Below are 14,350 nucleotides of genomic sequence, written 5' to 3' on the forward strand. Positions count from 1 at the left end.
GAAGGAAAAGAAAAGAAAAGTAGGGTCAGTGAAGGGCCAATAGTTAATCTTCCATATAATTTAATTGCTTGTTATTTCTCTCTGTTCAAAATCTACCCGGGAGGAAAACATTCCTGATCGACCTTGTTGAATGATGCCGTGACTCAAGCTACAAAATATTTATCTCCTGTATCACTAATAGGCATGGTTTAGTGCAACAGAAGCTGCCCTAAACTATGACCATTTTTTTTATTTTTATTATTCTGCTCACAGATTTGTGATAGAATTCAGGAGACTGAAAACTGCATTTTACTTTCATTTTTTAAAATCTGCTTCCACATTCAATACATATGGATATGAGTTAGTTGTCCCAGAACTTCAAGCATCACAGAAAAGCACATTCTGTATTAGGCATAAATGACATCAAGTGTTTATCAGCCTCTCCTTTGTATAGTAGACAGTACACCTCAGTTCAAAAAGATGGCAGTGAGTTCACATCAGACCTGAAGCGTTTTAAAACGGCCATCAGCTATCTCTGGTGTAAAGTCCTTTGGGAACTTTCCCACGCTGCACAGATTTCTCATTTTCCTCTCCCCCTGACTTCTTTCATCTCTGATTACCTTCCGATTCATGGTCATTTCTCATTAGAAACGCAGCTGTTATTTTTGCTCGATTGTAAAAGACTCTCCTTTCACTTCATTGTATTTTGTAATCTCAGTTTTTTTCCCCGAGAAAAATTCTGATTGCAGTCTATTAAAATAATATATTTTTTATTCCCTTACACCAATATCTACTTAAAACTTCTGTTAGGAAATGAGATATCCCAATCTGTTTATTTATCCACCCTTCCCTGACGACAGCAAACTTGATAGAGGTCTTCAGGTTCTGCGTTCCCTTGCTATGCAGGATGAGGTGATGACAAAGCCATTTGTCATGTCCTCAAGATACATGTAGTCTAGACGAAGTGAGTGGGTCCACCCAGAGTGATGGCAGAAGAAAAGTACAGAGAGACACAGGCGTTCAGAGAAGAGGCTAAACCTGACCCTCTTATGAGGATGTGATCTGGGGAGGATTCATGCTCTCAGAAATGAGCTGACCTCCCAGATTCTCCCCATAAGTCCAAGATAAACCATCTTTTCATTAGCTCCCAAGGAAAGAGCATGAAGTCCAAATGCAGAAGTAAAAGTTAGGACCTGGAGTCAACAAGATAGGAGATACAGGAGACTCATCAGGCCCCTGATCAAGGCTGAGGCATTTGAGCCCTGGACCCACAAAGGGAAAAGCAAACAGTTCCCAGTGGTGGACACACGATGAAACCTGACAAGCCCCTGAGCACCTTCACCCGTGGCTCAGCAGACAAGAACCCGCCGGCGATGCAGGAGACGCAGGTAGACACGGGTTCCGTGCCTGGACTGAGAAGATCCCCTGGAGGAGGAAATGGCAACCCACTCCAGTGTTCTTGTCTGGGAAAGCCCACGGACAGAGGAGCCTGGCGGCTGCAGTCCACAGGCTGCAAAGGGACACAGCTGAGCACAGCACAGCACAGCACACCCCCTCAGAGTCCTGCGAAGTGAGACGACGGACACGCCTGGTGTCAGAAGGCCCTTCCAGCTCCGACAGTCTAGGGCTATGCGTTTGAGAGAACTTTGGGATACTAAAAAGAAGCACTGAAGCTTCCAAACATTTCATTTAGGACTAATTACTAAAGATTTCCCTTTAATAAAAGCTTTTAAAAACTAAAAATCGAAGGCATGCATTCATGTTTTTTCAGTCTGTTTGGCTATAATTTACTTATCAGAATAAAGTCAAAATTCCTCCCTATAGCTTTTTTTTTTTTTAGCTTGTGCAGCCTCATCTCTTAAAACCCCCTTCTTCACATCATCTACTCTCCCCTCCTCATCCGCTTCTCCTAAATAGGTCGTTTCTATTCATCCTTTCCCTGAGTCAGGAAGATCCCTCTAGAGAAGGGAATGGCTACCCACTCCAGTATTCTTGTCTGGGAAGATTCCGTGGACAGAGGAGCCTGGTAAGGCTACAGTCCACGGGGTCACAAAGAGTCAGACACGACTGAGCGATTAAACACACACATACATTCGTTCTTTAGATTGCATTCACTTGTTACACTCTCTGAACACTCTCTTTCAAAATCCCTCTCAACACACACAGAGATGCCCCCAGGTTAGGTACCCATCTTAATAGACTCATAGAGTACTTTCCCTGTCACAACACTTCCCACTCTAGTTTGTTAGCAACACATTTAATGCTCCGTTTTTCTCTCTAGATTCTAAGCCAGGACAATGTCTATCTTGCTTTCCTGACACATGATAGATATCCTATAAATATTTCATGAGCGAATGAATAAAGCTAATTTTAAGTCAATAGATTCTGAGTGAAGACTCAATAAAATAGTACATGACATTGTATATCTCTGTTGCCCTGGATGATGTTAGAACTGTCCCTACAGGTTGACTCTTTAAGGATTCCAGCTGACAGGAATGTGTGTAACCTAACAGTATTTGAAGAATGTTTTAAGACTAACATCTTCAAAATAAAAGAGTAATAATTATACTTATGTCTTTCATATAACAGGGGCTTCCCTGATGGCTCAGATGTTTAAAGAATCTGCCAGCAATGCAGAAGACATGGGTTCATATAACCCCCGGGTTCATATAAAAACCACTAGAGGGCAATGAAAGCCAACTTGAAACATCTTTTAAAGGAAAGAAGAATAGTAAAAATGTTTTTCTTGGTAAAATCTGGACAGATGATCTTATGTTGGGGATAGTTAAAGGAACTGCTATAGTCTCTGTGATTATGGGTTGAGCAGTTATAATTACCTTTCTCGTGTGGTCTTAAAACCTAGATTATCTGTGATCATAATATCACCTTACATTTTATGCGTGATCTCATTTGAACCTCCCACAACATTGTTGTTTAGTCACTAAGTCATGTCCGACTCTTTGCAACCCCATGGACTATAGCCTTTCAGGCTCCTCTGTCCATGGGATTTCCCACATCAGCAGGGAATACATTCTTTTCTCATTTTCCAATTAAAAAAACAACTGAGGTTCAAGAGGTATTGATGTAGTAAGTAGCCAGAAGGAACAAAATTACTGGCACAAACTGTGTGAATACTTGTTGGCTGCTTATATTTACCACACATACAAAATTCCTTGCTAAGGCAGACAATCTGGGAGAATACAGTTCCCAAAATTAATTGCAGCAATTTAGAATGGAGACATAAGGCAGTAGCTTCTTAGCAGATCTTGTGGTTCTAGGTGACCACAAGGTACCATCTGATGATGATGTCAGAATACGTACCTAGAACCTATTTATAGAAATATGCTGCTGGGGCCTAGAAAGGGGACAAGCTTCTGACCTTCACACTGGTTAGACCCTTCCTAGGACTATATGGACCATTCCAGTTGCTGCATTTTTGAAATCAAGAAACAACAGACTAGGGCTAGTGTACAAGATATATTAGAGAGTTAAGGAGAAATTAGGATGTCCTGAAGTGCCGGAGTCCAACCCCAGCAACCAGGGATTCAACCTGAAGAGGTGAATGGTGTCGGCGATGAAACAGCCTCTCATTTTTCTTTTGGACTGCCTCTTTATTTCAAGTTTAAGATTCTCTTTTATATTTTTACAAAAACATTAGGTCAGAGGTTTGACATTTTCAGTTCCCCCTCTCCCAGATTTATTATCTCCATAAATCATTGTTGCTCTTCAGAGTTCCTGCTTCAGTGATTCTCTTGGAATCAGCCTTATCATCTATTATCTACCTCCTCTAATGTGTCCTGTAGTTTACTTGTGATTACATTGTAACTCATGCTACATTCCTCAGTTTACTACTTATCTTCCTAAGTCCTGTTTGCCCCTAACATCCTGAGCTCACTCTCTCTTAAAAAAGGCTTCTAGCTATAGTGTCTCTAAAAATTCCTAACTTCTATAAGCTATAGTAAAATATGCTAACTTTACAACATTCCTTAAATCTATAACTTCTAACTATTTTAATTATTCCTAAGCCCTAAATTCAGTAAACTCCTTTGCCATAAACTTTCTCCTCACATATAGGCTTCAGATATCAATCCCTCCCATGGCCTCAAGCTACGGCCCATGTGCTCATCCTGGAACACTCTTTTGTAAAAGGCCTTAAACAAATGTCAATGATTAACTTTATGAATTATTTTCTGAGCACAGCTGCAGAAGGTTTTGTGCCTTCTCATGCTCCTCTCAAGAACAATAAGCACCTTAATATTCCTTTTCAGTCAACTCAGCCGAGGAAAGGAAAGGACAAGTCAGAATTACAAGGCCTAACTCCTTCATCCTGGGGCCGTGCCTGTGGAATGAGGAGAGGGGTCTGGGGCCGTGCCTCCATTTTGTCAGTAATGCCTAACACAGCTCCCGACACTGAAGAGGGTATGAGAACAAGGGAGATGGGGTTAGCTATAGTAATGCTTAAGCTTGTTGGTGCTGGAGTCAGAAAATGTGGATATGACTTGACATTCACACTGAAAACTAATCATTCCAGGGACCTGGGTTGGTTTATTATGTATATCAAATATGGACGCCAACATGGGTATGTAAAAGGCTCGTCCTACGATTCACTTGCTGTAGAAGAAGCCTCTTGACTATCTTAGTCTGAGCCAATAGGAGAAGTCCTTTCTGGAGGCCAGGTGAAGGCCTAGGGAGGCCCCTGGGTGGCAGGCGTGGCCTTGCACAGTAGCAGGGGAGGGAGATGCTGAGCTATCAGAGGCTTTCTCCAATCTCCTCCTCCAACTCTTGTGTAAGCAGACATGGGGTGGGTTCAGGGAGTTCTAAGGGCCAGCTTAGAGTGGGCACTGTGGGGTTTTTCTTCACCTGAGGATGGCTTAGTGTCCCCTGCAGGTGGCAGGCACCTCACTGCTCTTCACCCCTGTCACCCATGAATTTATGATGAATTTCGCTTCCAAGATCATTCTTCACAATAAGATATAGGAAGCAGATGGGTTGGCATGGCCTCTGCTATCACCATTTTTTAGAAGATGTGAATGATGAACTTGCCTCTGTGGGTATATTGATGAAGGCAAATTGAATGATGAAACACCAGATCTTGAGTCCTTTTATGAAAATGCCAAAAGCTGTTTCCAGGAAAGGTTATCTTGTCACTGCAAACTCCAACTTAGTGATTATCACAGCAGGTGCACATCAGGAAGGAGGAGAAACACACCTTCATTTAATCTACTGAAATATGACTGTCTTCGATGTTTTAACATATTATCCAATACAATTGCCATAGCTGGCAAACTGATTATTACTTCTAATCTAATGGCTATCTCATGTAGCCTGGAAGTTGAATGAATTTCCCAAAATCGTGTTATTGGAAGTGGTCATAATCTGGACACTGCCCATTTCCCTTCTTTGGTTGGGCAGAAGCTTGGTGTCTGCTCTGAAACCTGTCATGGGTGGATCCTTGGAAAATGGGGAGACTCGAGTGTTCCTGTGTGGAGTGGAGTGAACATTGATGATGATCCTCGGAAGGATCTGAACTCAGATGTAAGAACTGATAAAGATCATGAGCAGTGGGGAAACATCCACAAAGAAGTGATTGTGATGCCTATGAGATTATTGAAATGAAAGGCAATACAGATGACCTTTGAACTACACAAGTTTGAACTTTGCCAGTCTACTTATATGCAGATTTTTTTCTATAGGAAGTACTATGGTACTATGCTATCTATGCTCGATTGCTTAAATTCCTGAGTACAAAACAATGGATACAAAGGAACCACATGTAGGGAGGACCCAACTGTTGGTTATAGGTGGATTTTTCAACTTTACAGAGGGCTGGGGCCCCTAACACCTCCCTCACCCAGTGTTGGCCAAGAGTTAACTACTTCTTGGGCCACTGGCCTATCTGTAGCTGATTTAACACAAAGTCTTTTAACACCAAGTATTTTGAAGACTCTTGAGTACATCCAGGGACTTCCCTGGCAGTTCAGTGCTTAAGACTCCATGCTTCCACTGCAGGTAGTGGGGTTGCATCCCTGGTCGGGGAACTAAAATCCTGCATGCCATGTGTTGCAGCCAATGAGGAAAAAGGAAAAAAAAAAAAGAAAACAGTATATCCGGTTTCCACCAATTAAAGACCTCTATAGAATAAATGAAGAAGTATTCCTCAGTGTTCCTTGTACCATGGGAGAAAATAATATTACAGAACCTATTCAGAACCTTGACAAGGTTCACGGTGGGGCGGGGGGTGGGCGGGGGGAGTGCAGAAATACTTTGGGAAATTCAGAAAGAGTTCAAGCTTTAAAGTTTCTTAAAGCTACCATCCTGAAGCTATTGAAGAAGAGAGAGTAGGTATGGGACTGTATATGTTAAACCTATAAATAAACTTTAAACCCCAAGAATTGGAAAGAGGAAAGTGGGTAGAGTGACTCCCCATTTAGCCCTCCAGCTCTTTTATTTAGCATCCAGATGTCAGATGACACTTATTTTTTACAATCCAAAGTGATTGTGCCAAACAAGGTGTTTTTGGTACCTCCAACGTATCAGTACTTGTCTTATATATATACATATGTAGTTGCCATTTGGTTCAAAAGAACCTATGATGTAGGTGTTTATTGTGTTATAGAAATTCTTATTTTAAGCTGGAAAAAAAAAGTTCTAATTCCTTTAAATACATACTAATTATATTACTCTGGCTGACTTATACATATGTTTATTTATGTACTATTTTTAAAAGTTATAACTACTTCTGTAAGGTAAAAATAAAGTACATGCACAAAGAGGGAAAAAGTGGATCTGGATCCTGACTCTAGACTTATAATTGTGAACTTGGGCAATTTACTTCTCTGCCTCAGTTTCCTCAGCCACAAAACGATGACCGTGTCTGTTTATAGGGCTGTTAGGAGAAAGAGTCAAAATAATGCGTGTACATTTGGTGCCACATTTGACACAAGGAAGGATATAATAAATGCTTGCCCTTTGCTGTTGTTGGGCTGTTAAAGCATTTGCAAGGCCTTTCTGTAGAAATGAATGTAGACTTATTTGTGTTGCCCCAGAAAATGTATCAGAACCCAGAGAGCCACTAGCTAAAAGCAAGAGTTCGTGAATCTGGCAGGTTAGTTTTCAAATCCAGTTTCCACCACATAATGCCTAACTAACCTTTGACGAATTACTCAGCCTCACTGAGTCTCCATTTTCCCATGTTAAGAAGCATTTGCAGCAGTTCTGCACTGTGTTAAGTAAGTGGGCAGAGCAACAGGGTGTCATTTCACTCCATTGTAGGTAGTCGACAGGGGACAGCTAACCATCTACAGGGCTTGAGAGAGCGCATACCTGCAGAGGGGGAGATTTTTTTAATTAAATCTCAAAGTGCATTTGTTTCTACCCTTGAAAATGTCAGAAATAAAATTTGTTCTCACATTCAAGTTGTCTTCATCTGGCTTGTCATAAGCTGGTCCTCAAGTGGCCATTCATTCAAAACAATTTCCCCTAGAAGAGCATTTGGCCTTTAAAGTTGACTAGGTTCCTTTATTTCTTGAAGAGCCAAAAAAAAAAAAAAGGAAGGAAAAATGTTGGCTTTGGAGACAGAGAGATATCTGAACTTTGCTTTACTTGCTAACTAGCTCTGAGAACTTTGGACAATTACTTGGCTTCCTTGAACTAAATGTCCTCTGCAAAATAGGGCAGGCTTGTACGTCAAAGAACTGTTAGGGTGCTTAAGTGTGCCAGGGTGTAGGCACCCAGCCTGGTGCCTGACACAGAGGAGGTCCTGCCTTCCAGGGCAGCAGCCCCAGCAATCCTAGTGCTCACAGCTCTCTGAGCCAGCCTCGAACACCGGCCTTCTGACGATCATCCCATCTTAACCCAGGGACATGGCCCCTGCCAGCTGAAAGCTGACCTCTGGGCCATCTCCCGCTCTTTTAATCCATGAGCTCTCCCCCTCACACCCTGTGTGTACCTGGGATTCTAGTGTTCCCATGCTCTTTCTGTGTGCCCTCAGTGAAAATCTACCCTTCTGGAAAGAAATCAGATGCCCCGGTTCAGCTTGAAGTTGAATACCATGAAAAAGGCAAAGTATCATCCCAACTACATTGAGATTTTAATAGTATAACAAGCTTAAAGCTAGAGCACTGACTCTCAAATGGTAAAATTATAGGATTTGCAATATTCCCCATGAGAAAGAATTTCAGAAATGCAGGAGAGTCCTTCATCGCCTGAGTCCATTTTTACATTTCAAAGATGACTACATGAGGCTGTGATCTCTCTGACAGCAAACCCAAATCTTATTTTTATTGATTTCAGTACATGGTGCAGCCTCTGGCAGGTTATAGGTATTCAATAAATGTAGACTAGATGGTCTTAAGGCCATGTCAGATGTATAAAAATATTTCCTAGCCCACACCACTACTCCTAGATACAAATCTAAAACCATTTATCAAACACTTGGGAGAAGGGAGTTAGAAGAAATAAAAGTACTTTTCTTTTCTTTAATGTTGAGGAGAGAGGGTGTAAATTCCCTTTACTTCAGTTCAGTTGCTCAGTCGTGTCCAACTCTTTGCGACCCCATGAACCGCAGCACGCCAGGCCTCCCTGTCCATCACCAACTCCCAGAGTTCACCCAAACCCATGTCCATCAAGTCGGTGATGCCATCCAACCATCTCATCCTCTGTCGTCCCCTTCTCCTCCTGCCCTCAATCTTTCCCAGCATCAGGGAAAGATTGACTTTTCCAATGAGTCAGCTCTTCGCATCAGGTGGCCAAAGTATTGGAGTTTCAGCTTCAGCATCAGTCCTTCCAGTGAACACCTAGGACTGATCTCCTTTAGAATGGACTGGTTGGATTTCATAGGAGGAGGAGGATTTGAATTGAGCTTCCCAAGGCCAGGGTGGCAGGATCACCCTGTGGCTCCTGAGTAGATCGAGTATTCCCAGCAGACAGCAAGAGAGAAGTTCAAAAGCTACTAGTGCTGATGACGACACTGGAAGCACTTGTCTGAGCAGCTAGTTTTGGAAACCTGCACCCCAGTGTACATTTCCCTATCTGCATTTCGGTTTCCTTTGAGCATTTTAAATACTTCTCCCACATCCCCTCTCACACGTCTCCTACACAGTCCCGATCCTCCATCTCTCCCACATATATAGCAAAAAAAAAAAAAAAAAAAAAAAGGATCTCTTTCTCTGTGATACTAATTTCCTCTAATCTTTGCTCAGTAATATATCACAGTCAGAACAAGTTTCAACTCATTAGTTGACAATCTTAATGTCACTGGCTTAAAAGAGTCAAAGATTTGCTCTTTTGCTTAATATCCAACAAGAAATATGGATTTTAATGTACCTTCCCCCCACTGTCTGAGGCTGAAATTTCCACAAAATTGAACTCAAATTTGGACATTTTAAAACTATTCTGGAAAAAAAAAAAGAACCAAGGAGATTTATTTTACTGTTTCTTATTTACTATAAAAACAAATAACATGAATTTTACTGCTTGGATGTGTTTAACGAGGAAACAATAGGACTTCCCCAGTGGTTCAAGTGGTAAAGAATCTGCCTGCAATGCAGGAGATGCAGGAGATGTGAGTTCAATCCCTGGGTCAGGAAGAACCCCTGGAGAAAGAAATGGCAACCCACTCCAGTATTCTTGCCTGGAAAAATCCCGTGGACAGAAGAGCCTGGAGGGCTACAGTCCACAGGGTCAAAAGGAGTCAGACATGACTGAGCACACAGGCACAATCTAACCCAAAAAAGCCCAAGAGTTAAATTTTACATGCCATTCACATTAAAAAGTACAAAATTGAAATGTGCTTTTAGTGGTATCAGTAGTGGTATGAGGTTGAACCACTGGACTTCCCAGATGGCGCTAGTGGTAAAGAACCCACCTGCCAATGCAGGAGACATAAAGAGATGCGGGTTCAATCCCTGGGTGGGGAAGAACCCCAGGAGGACTGCATGGAAACCCACTCCAGTATTCTTGCCTCGAGAATCCCGTGGACAGTGGAGTCTGGCGGGCTACAGTTCACAGGGTCTCAAAGAGTCAGACACGACTGAAGCAACTTAGGGTGCATGCATACAAAATTACCGTTTTTCTAGGTCAGGTCAAATATTGGCAATTTTGTACAGTTCAAACTAATATGGATTCATATTTCTCTAGTACCCACAGAACCCTCACAGATATCTTGGTCCTACAACTCTTGGGCAGAGGTTAAGGCCATAGATGATAGTATGTAAAATGTCTTAGAGGGTTCACATTAGAAAAGTCACCTCTGTTGGTTTGCTCTTAAAAAGGATGTTTAATGGCTTCCCAATTTAAAAGTAATAGCCATCATCCATTCAGTAGGCTTTTGTATGCATCATCTCATTCAACCAATATGATTCTGCAACTCTTTTGAAGAAAATATCCCTATCACTCTGTAGATGTGAAAAATGGAGTCTCAGAGCAGGTCACCTGCCCAGGATCACACAGCGGGTAAGGGACAGTTCCAAAATTCCAAGCCTAAATTTGCTGGCAAAGCCCATACTTCTTCCCCTATGTTACACTGCTCCCACTGATATGGGAAGCAATGAAGGAAGAGAGGGAGGGAGGAAGGAAACAAAGGAAGGAAAACAGGTCTTCAAAATGAAATACTAATTATCATCAGCTGCTGCTGCTAAGTCACTTCAGTTGCGTCCGACTCTGTGCAACCCCATAGACGGCAGCCCACCAGGCTCCCCCGTCCCTGGGATTCTCCAAGCAAGAACACTGGAGTGGGTTGCCATTTCCTTCTCCAATACATGATGGTGAAAAGTGAAAGTGAAGTCACTCAGTCGTGTCCGACTCTTCGTGACCCCATGGATTGCAGCCTACCAGGCTCCTCCGTCCATGGGATTTTCCAGGCAAGAGTACTGGAGTGAGTTGCCATTGCCTTCTCCGTTATCATCAGCACTTAATAATATGGATACATGTTGAGCTCTTTGCATGGGAATTTTAACTTTCTACAGTTAAGCCCTTGAGATGAAACCTGATAAAGTAAGAGATCTTCTTATAGACCCTGAGTGCCTCAAGAGAAGAGGTTGTATCTAAATAATCTTGGTATCTGTGGACCATGGTATAGGACCTGAAACATAGTAAGTCCCAAATAAGTGCTTCGAGAATGAATGTGTGAATGAGTAAATAAATGAATGACTTGTACAATGGAGGGAGGCAGAGTATGTACATAGCTCTTTGCAGAATCAAACATCTTACTATATATATATATTTTTTTTTTAATCACATGATTGAGTCACAGAGTCATAACTCTGAATGGGACTTCATGAGTTCCTTGTATAATATTTGTTTGTTTGTTTTATGAGTCAAGCAACTAAAGCACAAACTTCCAAAGCTAATTAGTGAGGAAGCTGGAGCCACATCCACTAAGTATTCTTGAAAACATACTCATCCCTGGATTATGCCACCTACTGGGACAAAAAAACACTAATCTAAAATAGTGAATTATCCTAACCCCATCCATGATCGAGAACTTCCAGATGTACAAACTGGATTTAGAAAAGGCAGAGGAACCAGAGATCAAATTGCCAACATCTGCTGGATCATAGAAAAAGAAGGGAATTCCAAAAAACATCTACTTTTGCATCACTGACTACACTAAAGCCTTCGGCTGTGTGGATCACAACAAATTGGAAAATTCTTAAAGAGATGAGAATACCAAACCACCTTATTTGTCTCCTGAGAAATCTGTTTGCAGGCCAAGAAGCAACAGTTAGAACCAGACATGGAACAATGGACTGGTTCAAAATTGGGGACGGAGTACAATAAGGCTGTGTATTGTCACCCTCCTTACTTTACTTATATCTAGAGCACATCATGTGAAATGCCAGGCTGGATGAAGCTCAGGATGGAATCAAGATTGCCAGGAGAAATATCACAAACCTCAGATATACAGATGACACCACTCTAATGGCAGAAAATGAAGAGGAACTAAAGAGCCTCTTGATGAAGGCAAAAGAAGAGAGTCAAAAAGCTGATTTAAAACTCAACATTCAAAAAACTAAGATCATGGCATCTGGCTCTATCACTTCATGGCAAATCAGTTCAGTTCAGTCACGTCCGATTCTTTGTGACCCCATGAACCACAGCACCCCAGGCCTCCCTATCCATCACCAACTGCCCGAGTCTACCCAAACCCATATCCATTGAGTCAGTGATGCCATCCAACCATCTCATCCTCTGTTGTCCCCTACTACTCCTGCCCATCTTTCCCAGCATCAGGGTCTTTTCAAATGAGTCAGCTCTTCGCATGAGGTGGCCAAAGTACTGGAGTTTCAGCTTCAACATCAGTTCTTCCAAAGAACACCCAGGACTGATCTCCTTTAGGATGGACTGGTTGGATCTCCTTGCAGTCTAAGGGACTCTCAAGAGTCTTCAATACCACAGTTCAAAACCATCAATTCTTCTGAGCTCAGCTTTCGTTATAGTCCAACTCTCACATCCATACATGACTACTGGAAAAACCATAGCCTTGACTAGATGGACCTTTGTTGACAAAGTAATGTCTCTGCTTTTTAATATGCTGTCTAGGTTGGGCATAACTTTTCTTCCAAGGAGTAAGCGTCTTTTAATTTCATGGCTGCAATCACCATCTGCAGTGATCATGGCAAATAGATGGGGGGAAAGTAGAAACAGTGACAGACTATATTTTCTTCGGCTCCAAAATCACTGCAGAGAGTGACTACAGCCATGAAATTAAAAGATGTTTACTCCTTGAAAGAAAAAAATTATGACAAACCTAGACAGTGTATTAAAAAGCAGAGACATCACTTTGCTGACAAAGGTCCATTTAGTCAAAGTTACAGTTTTTCTAGTAGTCATGTACAGATGTGAGAGTTGGACCATAAATAAGGCTGAGCACTGAAGAATTGATGCTTTTGAATTGTGGTGCTGGAGAAGACTCCTGAGAGTCCTCTGGACAGCAAGGAGATCAAACCAGTCAATCATAAAAGAAATCAACCCTGAAAATTCATTGAAAGGACTGATACTGAAGCTCCAATATTTTGGCCACCTAATGCAAAGAGCTGACTCATTGGAAAAGACCCTAATACTGGGAAATACTGAGGCAGGAGGAAAAGGGGGTGACAGAGAATGAGATGGTTCAGTGGCATCACTGACTCAATGGACATGAGTCTGAGCAAACTCCAGTAGATAGTAGAGGACAGGGAAGCCTGACATGCTGTAGTCCATTGGGTCCTGAAGAGGTGGACATGACTTAGCAACTGAACAACAAGTTATATTTTGATACACTGGATATATATGTGAATATACATACATTCTATGAATATGGATATATACACATATAAATAATTGCAGAACAATTTACTTTCTTTAAAGAAATATAAAAGTGGAACTGGTTTATTTTTCCCACACAGCAATTAATAAAGATCAAGATGAGGCAGGAATTTCTAGATGGTGGAAAGTCAAATACAAGCTTTTTGTTTTGAGAACCCCACCCGTCTACTAATCCTAAAGTGGATTAATACCACAGACAGGAAACTTACATGGCCAGACACCCACAGGCCAGCAAAAACGAAACCAAGAACGTTACTTTTCATACATACAACAGACACTTTTACATACATTATCCTGAAAAAACATGTTGTACAATTACACATACTTTCTTAGTGATTTATCATTTTATGTACACTTATTTTATCCCCTATTCATTGGTGGGGGGGGAGGAACATACCTTTTTCCTAGTTTACCTCACTTTCTTATTATACCTGACTTTGAAGAGAAGCAATATTTAGAACTGACTCATTCCCTGCAAATAGATGACAAGCTTGTATAATCTGATCTAATATTCATGGTTTTCTACCAGTCATTTCAAGTCTCCAATGTGACTTTTCCCCAAGTGCCTCTGTCAACCCTGTATTTTGTATTTGAGCTTCATACTAAAATCACATCAATGCAGTGATGTTTTCACGCTTTTATGAGGGAATGAGTTGTTGGCAAAGGATGGGTAAGAACTGAAGGTTTCCATAGAGGTGATGTAAACCTTGAACTATACACATGCTCAGAAGCTTAGAGTTAAGCTGCTGATGACTGGCTGATGCTAGTAAGGAAAAAGGAGAATGTGAGAAGGAAAACTTGGGGTCTAAAACATTCAGCATGTAACGGCTATTTTAAGAAGGAATATGAGCTTTCGATCAATTCCTTGATATTTTACAGTAGGGCTGTACATTAGACAAGAACAAGTGGGTTTTTAAAAAATATTTTACAGCAGCTACATGGTCTTATAAAGCCTAGGGAGCTTCCCCAGAAACCCAATGCAGAAAAACCCTAACTTCAGGCTTGTCTTCGACTTAGAGTCACAGAACATGAAATATAAACAAGACAGCCTGAGATGACATTTCAA

At 41.5% G+C, this 14,350-nt stretch overlaps 1 protein-coding gene and 1 pseudogene across 32 annotated transcripts in view; both read left to right on the forward strand.

Annotated features, from left to right (window-relative positions):
* DLG2 (discs large MAGUK scaffold protein 2) overlaps positions 1–14,350 on the forward strand; it is a 2,352,634-nt gene that overhangs the window by 1,971,933 nt on the left and 366,351 nt on the right. The gene's annotated exons all lie outside the window — the stretch shown is intronic.
* Positions 1,290–6,167, forward strand: LOC123465775 (annotated as a pseudogene).

This window comes from Bubalus bubalis, chromosome 5 (genome assembly GCF_019923935.1).
Source record: "Bubalus bubalis isolate 160015118507 breed Murrah chromosome 5, NDDB_SH_1, whole genome shotgun sequence".
Lineage (NCBI taxonomy): Eukaryota > Metazoa > Chordata > Mammalia > Artiodactyla > Bovidae > Bubalus > Bubalus bubalis.